This window comes from Strix aluco, chromosome Z (assembly GCF_031877795.1).
Source record: "Strix aluco isolate bStrAlu1 chromosome Z, bStrAlu1.hap1, whole genome shotgun sequence".
Classification (NCBI taxonomy): domain Eukaryota; kingdom Metazoa; phylum Chordata; class Aves; order Strigiformes; family Strigidae; genus Strix; species Strix aluco.
Window position 1 is genome coordinate 2616811 of NC_133971.1, and position 12384 is coordinate 2629194.

Sequence of the window (12384 nt, forward strand, 5' to 3'; positions counted from 1 at the left end):
CATTTATTATGAGTTTACAACTGAAAACAAAGTCTTGACTTTTACAGCTGAAAATTTTGTGACTCGTCCCAGCAGCTCATAACAACACTTTCCCATCCTGACCAACCCAAAAGCAACAGAGCTAAGAAGAATAAAAGCAACCCAAAAAGATCAATATAATGAACCTCTTGCTCTTAGGTGTCTCCCCCTCCTGGCTTCTGAACTCAGTGCCAATGTTTTAAACAAAAATAAACATAAAATAGAAAATATGACAGCAACAAAACTGTTGAGCTGCTTCCATCCACCCACACACATGTAGTGATAAAACCAAAATATGACAGAAATATTTACTCTTGGCAGGGCAATGTAGCTTTCTCATCCTGAGGTATCACAGTCCCACAAAGCATTTTTCCTGTTAGTAATACTCTCTCCCTGCCCCTCTGAAATTCTTAAATAAATCATTTTACTGAGACTCAGCCGCTTTTCTCTTTGGTCGGCACCTGATTTTCCTCAGGTGGATACAGAAAGCTTTCCTGGGGAAAGTGAGGAGGTTCAGGGTGGATCAGAGCCTGGATTTCTAGCTCTGCAGGAAAGCCTGAAACTCTAAAACAGAGTCAAACTTCAGCACTGAAAAAAATCCCAGGGAATGAGAATTTTGAGATCTTATCTGAGAATCTAAGGTGGGGGGGAAACCAAGAAAAAAAAATATTCCCAGAGAAAAGCAAACAAACAAAATGCCCAGACCAAACCCAACGTTATTGATGTGGTATTTCAGCATAAACCGATGAGGCATCCCAGCTTGCCCAGAGACCTGATAACCTGCTGCCAGGCTCTCTGCCATACAACTGGGTGCTTGGCAGTACCAGCAGCCAGGGCCCCTGCAAGCCTCTCGCATCTGCAGCGGGGAGCCTGGAAGCGCTGGGAGCCCTGACGCGAGCTGGGTCTCCCAGGGCTGCCAGGCAAGCTGTTGGGGAGGTGGGTGAGCTGGCAGCAATCCTGCCGGGTTTCTGTCAGAAAATACGAGAAAATCTGCATGTTTCCAAAGAACATTTAAATTTCGTCAAAACAGCATTTTCCAGCACAATAATTTTTCCACCATGAAATTTCTGTCTCTCCATTTGTTAGTGTCATTATGCTTGTTTTTTGGGGATTTTTTTCTCCCTGTAGCTGACCAGCCTTGCCTTTTATTTGCTGTCTTCAGCCTCTCACCGTTTTGAGGTACAGCCTGCACAGAGGACAGTGAGGAAGCACCCATTCTGTGTGCCATGCTGAAGAGGGACCCTTCTTCCTCCTCCGCCTCCTCCTCCTCCTTGCCTTGCAAGTCACCCTCCTCAAGCATCATATTTAAACCCTAAATTATCACTTGTATACCAGCATCCAACAAAAGGTCAACAAAGTAAAAAAGTGAGTTAATGTGTCCAGCTATTCCTAAATCAATTTTATAATGAATCTTGCTCAACACATACTTTACTGCTTTAGCAGTGGTATTCTCTGCCGTGGGGTTGACCAGAGCCATGCTAATCATTCTCAGTTTTAGCAAAAGATACATAATAAAAAAAATCAAAAACCACAGAAAAAACTATTAATGTGGGATTTGTCAAGAAGAAAAAAAATATAGTTGCATCGTAGTTGCAATTGTAATAACATAAAGCAATACATTTCTTGAAATAAAAAAGTGCATTCGTATAAAGAAGTGATAGTTCCCCATTACTCTCATATTGACTTACATAAAGACATCATTCATCTGTGGCATTCCCTGCTACAGGATATTATTGTGGCAAATATTGATTTCTAAAGGATTATTTCTATGAAGAGCATCATTAGAATAAAATTACAAGGGATACCAATATTCATGTTTATGACAAACTGACTACCTGCTGAAGAAGAGAATATGTTTCAAATATTAATAGAAAAAAAGAAAAAGAGAGCTTGGGAAATAAGAAATTCTGATTTCTGTAATTCTGGTTCTGACACTGACTCCTTCCACAGCCTTGGGCAAGGCACTCGAATTCTCTCTGTCACGGAAACAATGATTAACTACCTCTTTTGGCTCTTTGAATGATTGATTTTGTTAATGTTTTTAAAGTGCTTTGATAATGAAATCCAAAACCATAAAAATCCACTGTGTTATACAATATTAGCGGCTTTATTTCCTTCCAAAGCATCAGATGCTGACTTGACCATCATTATGACACAGAAATTACACGTTTTTTAGAAAAGTCCCAGAATACTAATCTATAAGGCACTTTTCAGGTTTCCTGTTTCCTCAGCATTTGCAAACTGATAACTTCCACTGTAAGAAATACGATAGATTTTTAGCTCTCAAAATTATTGCTGTGGCAGAATCCGATACAGATGTAGTTACACGACTAGGATTATGTTGTTTGGAAGTACATACAAACTTTACAGCAAAGGCAAGTTTCTGCCCGGTAAAGCTTTTGGTATCATCTCCAAATAGTATCATCTTGCAAACTTTATTTTCTGTCTCCATTTGCTATTTAACAATAGAATCCCCTCCAAAACTCCCTCCCTCTGAAGGTGTCTGAGCAATAAGTACAAGAAGAAACCAAAAGCACAGGTACTTAGGTACAAAGTGGGCCAGAAGCTGCTTTTATTCAGTGCTCCCGCACTGATCTGTTCACAGTTTTTCCTCAGTATTTTATTACTTTTCTGGACTGTTTCATCATGGCACAAATGTTGAGTTTATCTCTCATGCGAGATTATCTTGTTATAGACGATCTGGTTATTGAATGTCCTCGACGAAGAACAATCTTGTTAATAACTTGCCTGCTCAAAGACGTGTCACTTCAAATCCATCTTGTATCTGGATCTCAGCTACATATAAATGCCCTCATCTGCAGCTTCCCTTCCTTAGACTGATGATGGTTGTTCTGCTTTGGAGTCAAATGTCTCACAAAAGACTTACTCAGCTGGTGGAATTTATTTCACATAAAAACAGTTATACAGAAGTTTTATCTAAATGACCATCATCTTTCTTTCTATAAACCTTATAGTTGCCATTTTTGCAGTTTTCCTTGAACACTGTAATCTATTAAATTTTGACTGAAGTGAAAACATAGGTCAAAAACATTTCCTACAGATCCACATATGCAGGGAAAACGACATGAATATATCTCCTCTGAGGCATCATCTGACTTGGGGAGGCTTGTGCACATAGTTCAAGGTCTGTGAAAACTCCGGGTGAACACTATTCTCTCTGTATTCCCAGACATAGAAGGGAAGAACAGCACAGACTTTGCCCCTACAGCCCAGTACACCTGAAGGCAGCAGTGGATTTTGGAGAGTTGTCAAAGCCTGCACACTTACTCACGTGCAATACTGCTATGATTCTGGTGTTGTTTCCCAGCAGTTTTAGTGGGACTAAAACCACATATCCACAGTATGACCATAAACACCTAAATTGGGCACTGGCCCAAGGAGTCTTTGCCAAGAACTTTTCTTTTGCCACTTCCTTTTGTAACTTCTCTTACAAAGATGTAATGGATGACCATGTTATTTATCAGATGTTAGATAAGATACAGGTTATATTCTGACATAATAAAAAAAGACACACATATTTCCATATAATGTGGTCGGGAGATGTTTTCAACAAACCCTCTAAACTGTACTATTTGTAAATGATGTGGTTATGAATCCTACATTTGGAATCAAGGATTTATAAAGTTTTGGGAAGCTCTTATGTTTAACTTCAGTGATTTTTGTGAACGGTTCACCTCCTGTCTTACATGGTGCATCATGAACAGGGAGAAGAGGCAGGAGATGTGATCTAAAGACAAGACATTTTTGCATTTGAGAATGTGACTTACAGTCATTGGCACAACATCAAGAGGAGGTCCTGGCACACAGCAGAGGTAACAAATACATCCTCTGAAGAAAAAGAGTATCAGATGCTGCACAATGCACGAACCTCTGCAGAGAGACAGATGGAGAGTAAATGCAATAGCCAAGTAAAGGAAATAACAAGAAAAAGTTATAATAAAGAGTTGCAAGCAAGTAACACTGCTGAATGGTTTGCTGAGACCAAGCTCAGCTCACTAGGAACATAGTCAAAATGGTACAGGAAACCCCATTTAAGAAGAGGATAAATGCCTGTTGCAAAAGAGATTATTCTGGATAAAAGGGAGGGAGGGTGTCAACAAATAAGTTATAGGCTTTTCAGTGGTCAATGTAAATAAAATAAGACATAAATAAATACAAAATAAAACATTCTTTTCCTTCTTAACTATACCTATGACCTGGAATGGAGGGATGCTAAAATGCTTTAGATGTTACATTAATTTCATATATGCCTGTAAAATCTCATAAACATACAACTTAAGTGAATAGGTATAAATATATCCTAGATATAAATACTTCCTCTTCTAGTGAGATTACTACTATGTTGTATTCTAGCCTGAATTCTGAAAGAGATGTACTCTTACAAAGCAATGTTTAAATTGCTGTTATCTATGAATAGCTGGACTGTGGTAAATAAACCTTTTTCTTAGTCACTATCTATTGCACTTTGGATGCGATTCACAAATTCGGTACTTTATCCTTCAAAATGCTTTTCAGTAATGGTTAACTAAATCGTGCTACTCAGCTATTTGATACTGCTGTCATGATGTCATCGGTGATGATGTTATCAGTAGATCATACCACAGCCACTGAATAAATGATTGACTGGTACGAAACCAGACACTGATGTTCAGTGTGTTACTGATACAGGCCTTCACGTACATGGTCCTTTTGTTAAACATTTTTCATGTTTTCGTGAAATACAAGTATAAAAGATAACCATTCCCACTCTAGCTACTGTGGTACTATCTAATACTATAATTAGAATAAAGGAGTGAGACATGAGCATTTTAGAATAGAGTTCTATAAGCAATTTGAAACAACATTAACTGAGACACCTTCAAAAGAAACAGCTTTGCCTTTGACCCTGTTTCTGGCTGATCTATCACCCTTTCATAAATCAGTCTCTTTGGCTGGTACATATGCTTTTGTGACCACTTCCTGAACTAGGTCAATGAATTATTCTGTGTAAAAACAAAACAAAAAATTAATAACAACGCCCCATATGAGATGATGTAATAAGCTATTGTTAGATAATAATAATAAAAATTAAAACCAACCACTACCAGGCTAATTCATGTAATTCCTCAATCCAGTTCACTATAAGACTGCAAAATATCTGTGAAAGAACCCACGTGGTATGAAGGTGGATATGAGGAGCAATGGGAGGACAGGGCTGTTTTTTTTGGCTGCTGTGACAACTTACACCGGCACAAAAGGTTCATCTAACTGTTGCCTCACTCAGCATCCCATAAATGCATAACTGGTTCCTCAGAAGTAAATTCTGACCACAGAGCTCAGTAATGCATTTCAGAAGAAATAGAAGTCTCACCTCTATGTGTATGTCTGGATAATAGGAGTTTGATCTCAACACTCAGTAATTATCAAGTCACTGGGTTTTTTCTTATTCTAAGAATTGTAAATAAGGGATTTATTGACAGATTCCATTTCTCATTTGATGAGAAAATACAGCAGAAAAATACATGCAGGTGTTCATGGATACATGAGTGTTGAGATGAAACAGGGAAATCGTTCATGAGTACTTAGCATAGTTTAGCCAAATAATTTAACAAAAAAATGTAATTTAATAGTGTCACTACAATGCACTAGAATGTCAAGTTCTGTTCTTTATGAGAGCCTTTTATTCTTTTAAAGCTTTTAAGTGAGTAAACAGACTACTGTATTTGACTGAATATTGCTGATAACTGTTAAAGAAAATTTTTATGATATGATCTTTGCTTCTGATTAGACCAATTCTTTTTTGACAAAATCCTCCTCTTCATGTTCTGGTACTTCAATTTCTAATTTTGATCTGACTAGGAACAATAGATAGAAAACCTATGTATGTCTGGAAATATAAAAAAAGTAGGCAAAATAATGTAATCCAGCATTTCCAATTAGTTGCTTTTTTTAAAATTTTGGGCAGATATGAAGGTAATCTGAACTCTTTCCAGGTCAGTGTGCACACTAACTGCTATTATAAAAAGTGATTTTGTAAATGACATGTTACTTAAAACACCCTGTGACCTCAGTAGCCTTATGATTATAAAATACTTTTCAGCACTTTTTATTGCAGAAGCAAGAGAGAGCGTGTTAAAACTGTCTCTTGTGCCATAATCAATGGACTGATTAACCAAATCTGGAACCTTTAATATGACTACATGGCCACTAGCTATGTAACATGACTTTCATATTCCATTGGGAAGGCTGACAGCTAGAAAAACATTTGTTTTATTTACAAAGTACCTACTTGAGAAAGAAGTCACTGAGACACAACAAACATGAAATGTCAGGATATCTTTACAGTCACTTTTCTGAATATATTTCGTGTTCTACAAAAGAATTGTTTTTGCCATATTACATCCACATCATATTAATCAGCTGAACCTTTTCTATTATGCCTTCCCTTCTGTATTTCAAACACCTTAGCAATACAGAACAGATTTATGAATCTTGAAAGTAGTAAAGTAAAAAGGGGGAAAAAACCCAAACAACCTGTGTTTACAGTGCCTAAAATGGAAAGGCCTGAGTGTACGCGTACACAAACAAAATTAGAAGTTGCTGTTCTGAGAAAGAAATGCTTGAAAAACACCATGGTTTAAGGCTTTACAGAACATATCATTGTACTCAGTGTAGGAGGTGAAGACAAGAGGCAATTTATTCTGCAGCTGGTTTAGAAATAAACACAGCAACGGAAGATAAGGAGTGAAAGAGGGATAAATCCTCCTGTAGCAAACTTGATGGACAGACAGGCTGCCATTAACAATGCTGTTGCCTTTGTAAGTACAGAGTGATGTGGAGATACCCTGGCATTTATACTGTAGACATGGTCCTTAAAGATTTTACACCTCCAATTCCTTAGAATTATCAGCTATCTCCAGCCTGTCACTCATCCTGGCAATCTTAGATTTCTAGCTTGCAGGCCAGGCAGATTATTGACAAAGCAATCCAGGGTGATATAATACACCCTGACAAACAACAGTGAGGGGGATTGTGTTTACCACTTTCACTGCACCAATTCGGCTAAATTAATTCTTAACGCCGAAAGTAAACTTTCTCTTGATAAGCATTCACTCCCCTCGCGCTATTGTTTTGCGGCGCTACCCTGGCTCCGAGTAGAGCAGCAATGCATTTTGATGCATCTAATTTAACCTGTTTGCCCCTAATAGAAATGAGAAGAAGGTTTCTCATACAACACCAACCTAGACAACAGCTATAAATACAAAAATGCTGTCATACGACAAAGTTAAAGCTCTAGCTTAAACAGAAAAAAAGGCAGGAACATTTCAGATTTAGTGTTGCCTCTCTGTCCTCACCTTACCTGCCTCTACTGGGACCATAGCACACACAGTATGAACTTCGAGATCACATACTGTTGAGAGACATAAGCGCTGGTGAAAACATACAAAATAAAATTGGCTCTGAGATGACTTTTTTTTTTTTTTTTTTTATCCCACCATGCTTTTGCCTAAAGGCATTTTTTAGCTTTCAGGTTATACAGTCTGTGGATAGAAAGAAAAGGTTTTAAAGAGCTGACAGACCCTTAGCAATAAGGATGGATCTATACATTGCTAAACTTCTGAACTGATTACTTAGACTAGTTTCATAAAAAGGATTATTTTATGCATTCAGAATGAAAAAAATCACTGATTTAGCACCCAGTGCTTCAGCTGCAACTCATGTGAAGAGTGATGTCATAAATGTGGGAGAAAACATCACATTTGCTTACTTACAATTATTGATGAATCTTTTCTGTGTCAATTTTATCAGACACAGCAATGCTAATCCAGAAATAACTTATGTGCCAGGAGTTCAGTCATTTGCATGAGATGAAGTTAATTGTAAAACAGAAGTAAAAATCCAAATCCCAACAGTCTTCAAAGGAGGAAAGTGTTAGACAGTAGATTGCTATTCATTCTGAAAACTGAAAAAACTCCCTAATCTTATATAGAGGTAAAAGTCCCTTGACCTTGGAAATGTTCTGACCAAATTTTGATTCAGGTTCACCTTTACCTCGAAATTTTCAATTCAGGACAACCAGCCTAATCACACACCTTCTCAGAGGTTTTAATCTCGTTAAGTGGGAATCGTGCCAAAAAAAAGGGAATTTCTGACAAAATATACACTTGATTTGTGTGCTATGGAAAATGCTTTAATACATCTGTATCACTTAAAACTACTTAGGAAGATATACGTGTGAAACACTATAGCAGCTGTGCACATGCGACCTAAACAGTTTCTGCTTCAGTCTCTTCAGCTGTTCATTAACTGAACCTTGATGACAAAGCATGAGATTTCTGAATTTTTCTTTTAACATAGCTCCGTTAGATCATGTAGGTCCTTTTACACTTACTAAAAACTTCAGCATGAAGTTCCTCTTCTGAAGAACTAACAAGTCTTTCTAGTAAAATAGCAGCAAAATTGCTCAAAATTATATTTAAATAAGAAGCATGGAGGAAAAGCAAGAATTTTTTTTTTTTTTTCAGTTTTCTGATAATTAAGACTTTCCTGCCTAATATGAGCAGGAAAGGAAATGTTACATTATCTGCAGAACAACTCCCCGGTTATAGTTTCCTCTAGAAATTCTGATCCCACATCATGATCAAAGACCAAGACACTATCTCTTCCCACATGTGGTATGGTTGTGGTTTGGTTTATGAATTTTTCCCCCTCAATGTTCAGGGAACAATTGGTTATTTAATTAAACCTATTTTTCTCCTTTTCAAATACTTAAATACTTGGATCGTTTTCAGCCCAAAGTGACCTTCCCTATTTCCTGTATCTGAAATCTAACAATTCATTGGTCCTGTTGATATCCTGTTGAGTGTCTTCCAGTGAGGGCACCTATAGATCTTTATTTGACAGTCTCATTTCTCAGGATTGAACTTTTCCTCTCCATCTCCTTCTGAAATGTCTTTCCACATTTTCTTTGGTTTTAAATATTAATTTATTGGCTTGCTGTAGCTTGGCACTGGATATTATTATCACTAATAGTCTTTGCTAATAACCTTTTAATATGACTACAATTTAAAAATTTTAAAAATGCGCTAAGCACTGGAAAGCCAAAGCCACTGTAAGTCATTGAGACTCAGACTCCTAAGACAATTGGACATGGCTTTGCATTCAAGTGTAACTATTTTATTAGAGATAATGAGGTTTTAAACTGAGCTAGCTACACCAGTACAAACCTTAGCTAGGAGCAGGATAAGAGATCGGAAGATATCATATTACTTACATCTTCTGACGTATAAGAACAAGCTATTCCACTCCCGGCCTATATATTTTGGGAAAAATGGGGTGGAGTTACATAAAGACCTTACCTTTGGAGTCTCACAAATCACCCAGGTGGTTTTGAAAACTCTCTCCAGTATTATTAGCCACACTTGGTAACATGAATTAAATAGTCAGAAAAAATAAAATCCATGAAGAAGTTACAGTGTGCCATGATTGCTGGAGAATTACCATTTGATGGCTCCTTTCTAATCTGACTTAAACGTTTATCGTAGCAGTCCAGCACATTCGAGGCAAGCAAAATTACACAGCTTTAAAATGTAATTTTAATATATAGGGATAGATGAAGACATGCACAGTTTGGAAATGGATCGTTTCAACATTTTGTTTATGTTCTGTGAAGTGAAGGTAAGGGAGCATTAATGTGGTATCACAGCAGCGGGAGCAGAAAGTATTATTCTGTGCCACACTAAAACATGAATTTTTAAAAAATACTTAATGACATCACCATTATGCAAAGCTGGAACAGGTTTAAGTCTTTAAAAATTCTGCCACCTCAAGAACGGCATCTACAACAGGTTTTGACCTCTGAAGAGGCTGCAGGTACAGAGGGCAAATATTCTGAGACGATGAAAAATCCTGCAAATTACAACAAAGGAAATATAACCTTGACTATACTGTGGATGCTGACAGAAAGCAAAACTGCCTGAATTATAACAATGATAATTTGTTAATTTTAATTATTTATAAGGAGATGACGGCCGAGTTCCCAAAAATCTTTCTATTAAGAATTCTCAGTATAAATCTCTCTGATATACTGTAATGCTACTTCATCTCTGCTGCCAACTGCGCTGGAACGCATAAAGCCCCTCATTAGTTCACGCCTCCGCTTACAAGGATTGCTTTAACAAAGGGATCTAGTGTGTGCTAATGACTCTTAGAATTAAGATATGACTGTGGCAAAACAATAAATACCTCCGTCTTATTAAAATGATTTGGTAACAGCAGTGCAGAGCTGCTTTGTATTCGCTTTTCTCCGCACGCATTTTAGTTCAGGCAGAAAACCGGGGATGCACTCCAGAGAAACACATAATGAGGTCAGATGGAAAATCTTGTCTTGTTTCAGATATGAATTCAATCCATCCTTTCTTGCATGTGAGACAATACACACAGAAGAAAACGCTGCTGACATGTTTTAACTTCACTGACACTGAAAATGTTTTCTCTTCAGCTGGTGCTTTTAATCTTAATCTGAAATATTATATATAGGATTACTAAAGATGGCCATAAAATCAGTTTTTATTTACCCGTTTAACCTCTGCTTTTCATCTGATGATCACTTAGCACCACTGCTCAAAATTCTTTTGATAATTTTGTCAGTTAATTCACATCTAGCAAAGTGCAGAAAAAAAATGTGCTAGATGGAAGGTTGTCACCTTTTCTATTACTGCGCTAAACTCCTGGGGGGTCTGCCGATTTTACAGGGAAAAGGGCGGGGGAAGGGTTCAAAAACTCTGGAAAAGAATACTGGTCTTATAGTTAAAAACCGGGAGAACTGGAGTTCACCTGTCACAAGCAGGTACTTTGGTTCAAAACTATTCCCTAGAGCCATGCTTTGCTGTTGAGCATAAGTCAGAACAATGTGTCAAGACTTGGAGCACAGCTCTTCAATGTCTAACACAACTATTAGAGAAAGAGCTAAAAAAAATTTCAGTTGTCAGCATAATTTGAGTTTAAAATGATTTTAAAGGAATGTTTAATTCCTAATTAGCCTATTCAGTGCATTATAATGTACATTTATATCCAGCAGTGAAGGAACCCAGGGTAACCTTTTTATGTAGCGTACCTTGTATGCTATGTAACTGCCCACGGAAAACAACAAGGATAGCTAAATTAGCTATGGCCTTTAACATGCACAGGTCACATTCTCTTAGAGAAAGTGCTGTATAAGAAAAAAAAATTTAAAAAATTGAGCTGCACTTCACCAAAAGGGACCATTCTTCTAACTCTAGCCCTGCTGAAATGTGTTTTACCTCTGCCTGTAAGGTGATAGATCAAGGCTTACTGTTAAGTTTATGCACCTCATTTTTGGCTCTTTTTTGGCCCCTGTTTTAGTAACGTCTTGGTGAGTCATTGTGTTGAATGCGTGCTTTGTTTTGCATATGGCTGCTTATGGTACAAGGCATTATGCTACATGCCAATGTCATACAGAAGATTTTGCAGAAAGGAGGGGGTTGTGGTCCACCCCGGCACCTGAACCACAGTGCCTTTCTCCTCACTCCTTGGGGACAACACTGTCCACATTTCTTAAGAAAAAAACGCCACAATGTTAAATAGTAAAAAAGAGAAGATGAGTACTGTAAGGTACAACATGAATGTCAATTACCACTTCAGCCTTAATATTTGTGAATGGTTTATATATCCCTGCTACAGGAAGCTATAACAGTAAAGGGAAATATACCTTGAGTCCTATCATCTCAGAACTGGGAAACGCTATTCAGGTCAAGGGCTGAATGTCGCTGCCCACGATTTTCACAGCAGTGTTACCCTGACTCTGCGGATCTACCAATTATAGGCATTTTCAGGACCTCTCTGAACTTTTCCGACTAGACTCTTTGCAAGGAGACTTAACTGTGAGCCAGAGCCTGAACCGGTCTAAATTGAGACAGTGGCACTGAACTTAAGTAAAGGTGAGTACAAATGAAATGCTTTAGAAGTGCTGGTTCTGACATTTCCAGATACCGCCAAATTTTACAGGGCATTAACATTCACATCCTAGTTTTCACCTTCTTTATTTCTAACTGGGTATGAAAAAATATGATATAAGCAAGAACTGGCTCTGCAAGAATCAGTACTGCTCTAGGACTTTTCATAGCACAATTAATCTTTAAGTTAAATTATAAAAAATTAAAAATTGCAGATCTCATATAAAAGATACTACTATCATAGAAAATACCACACTGACAACGTTTGTACAGAAAACAAAAATGAACCACACTAATTTTCAGACCTTATAGTATTTATCTTGTGAGAGAGAATAATTCTTGGAAGAAAAGAGGTTTGCCTGTCACCCTATCAAAAGCAAAATGTGAATTA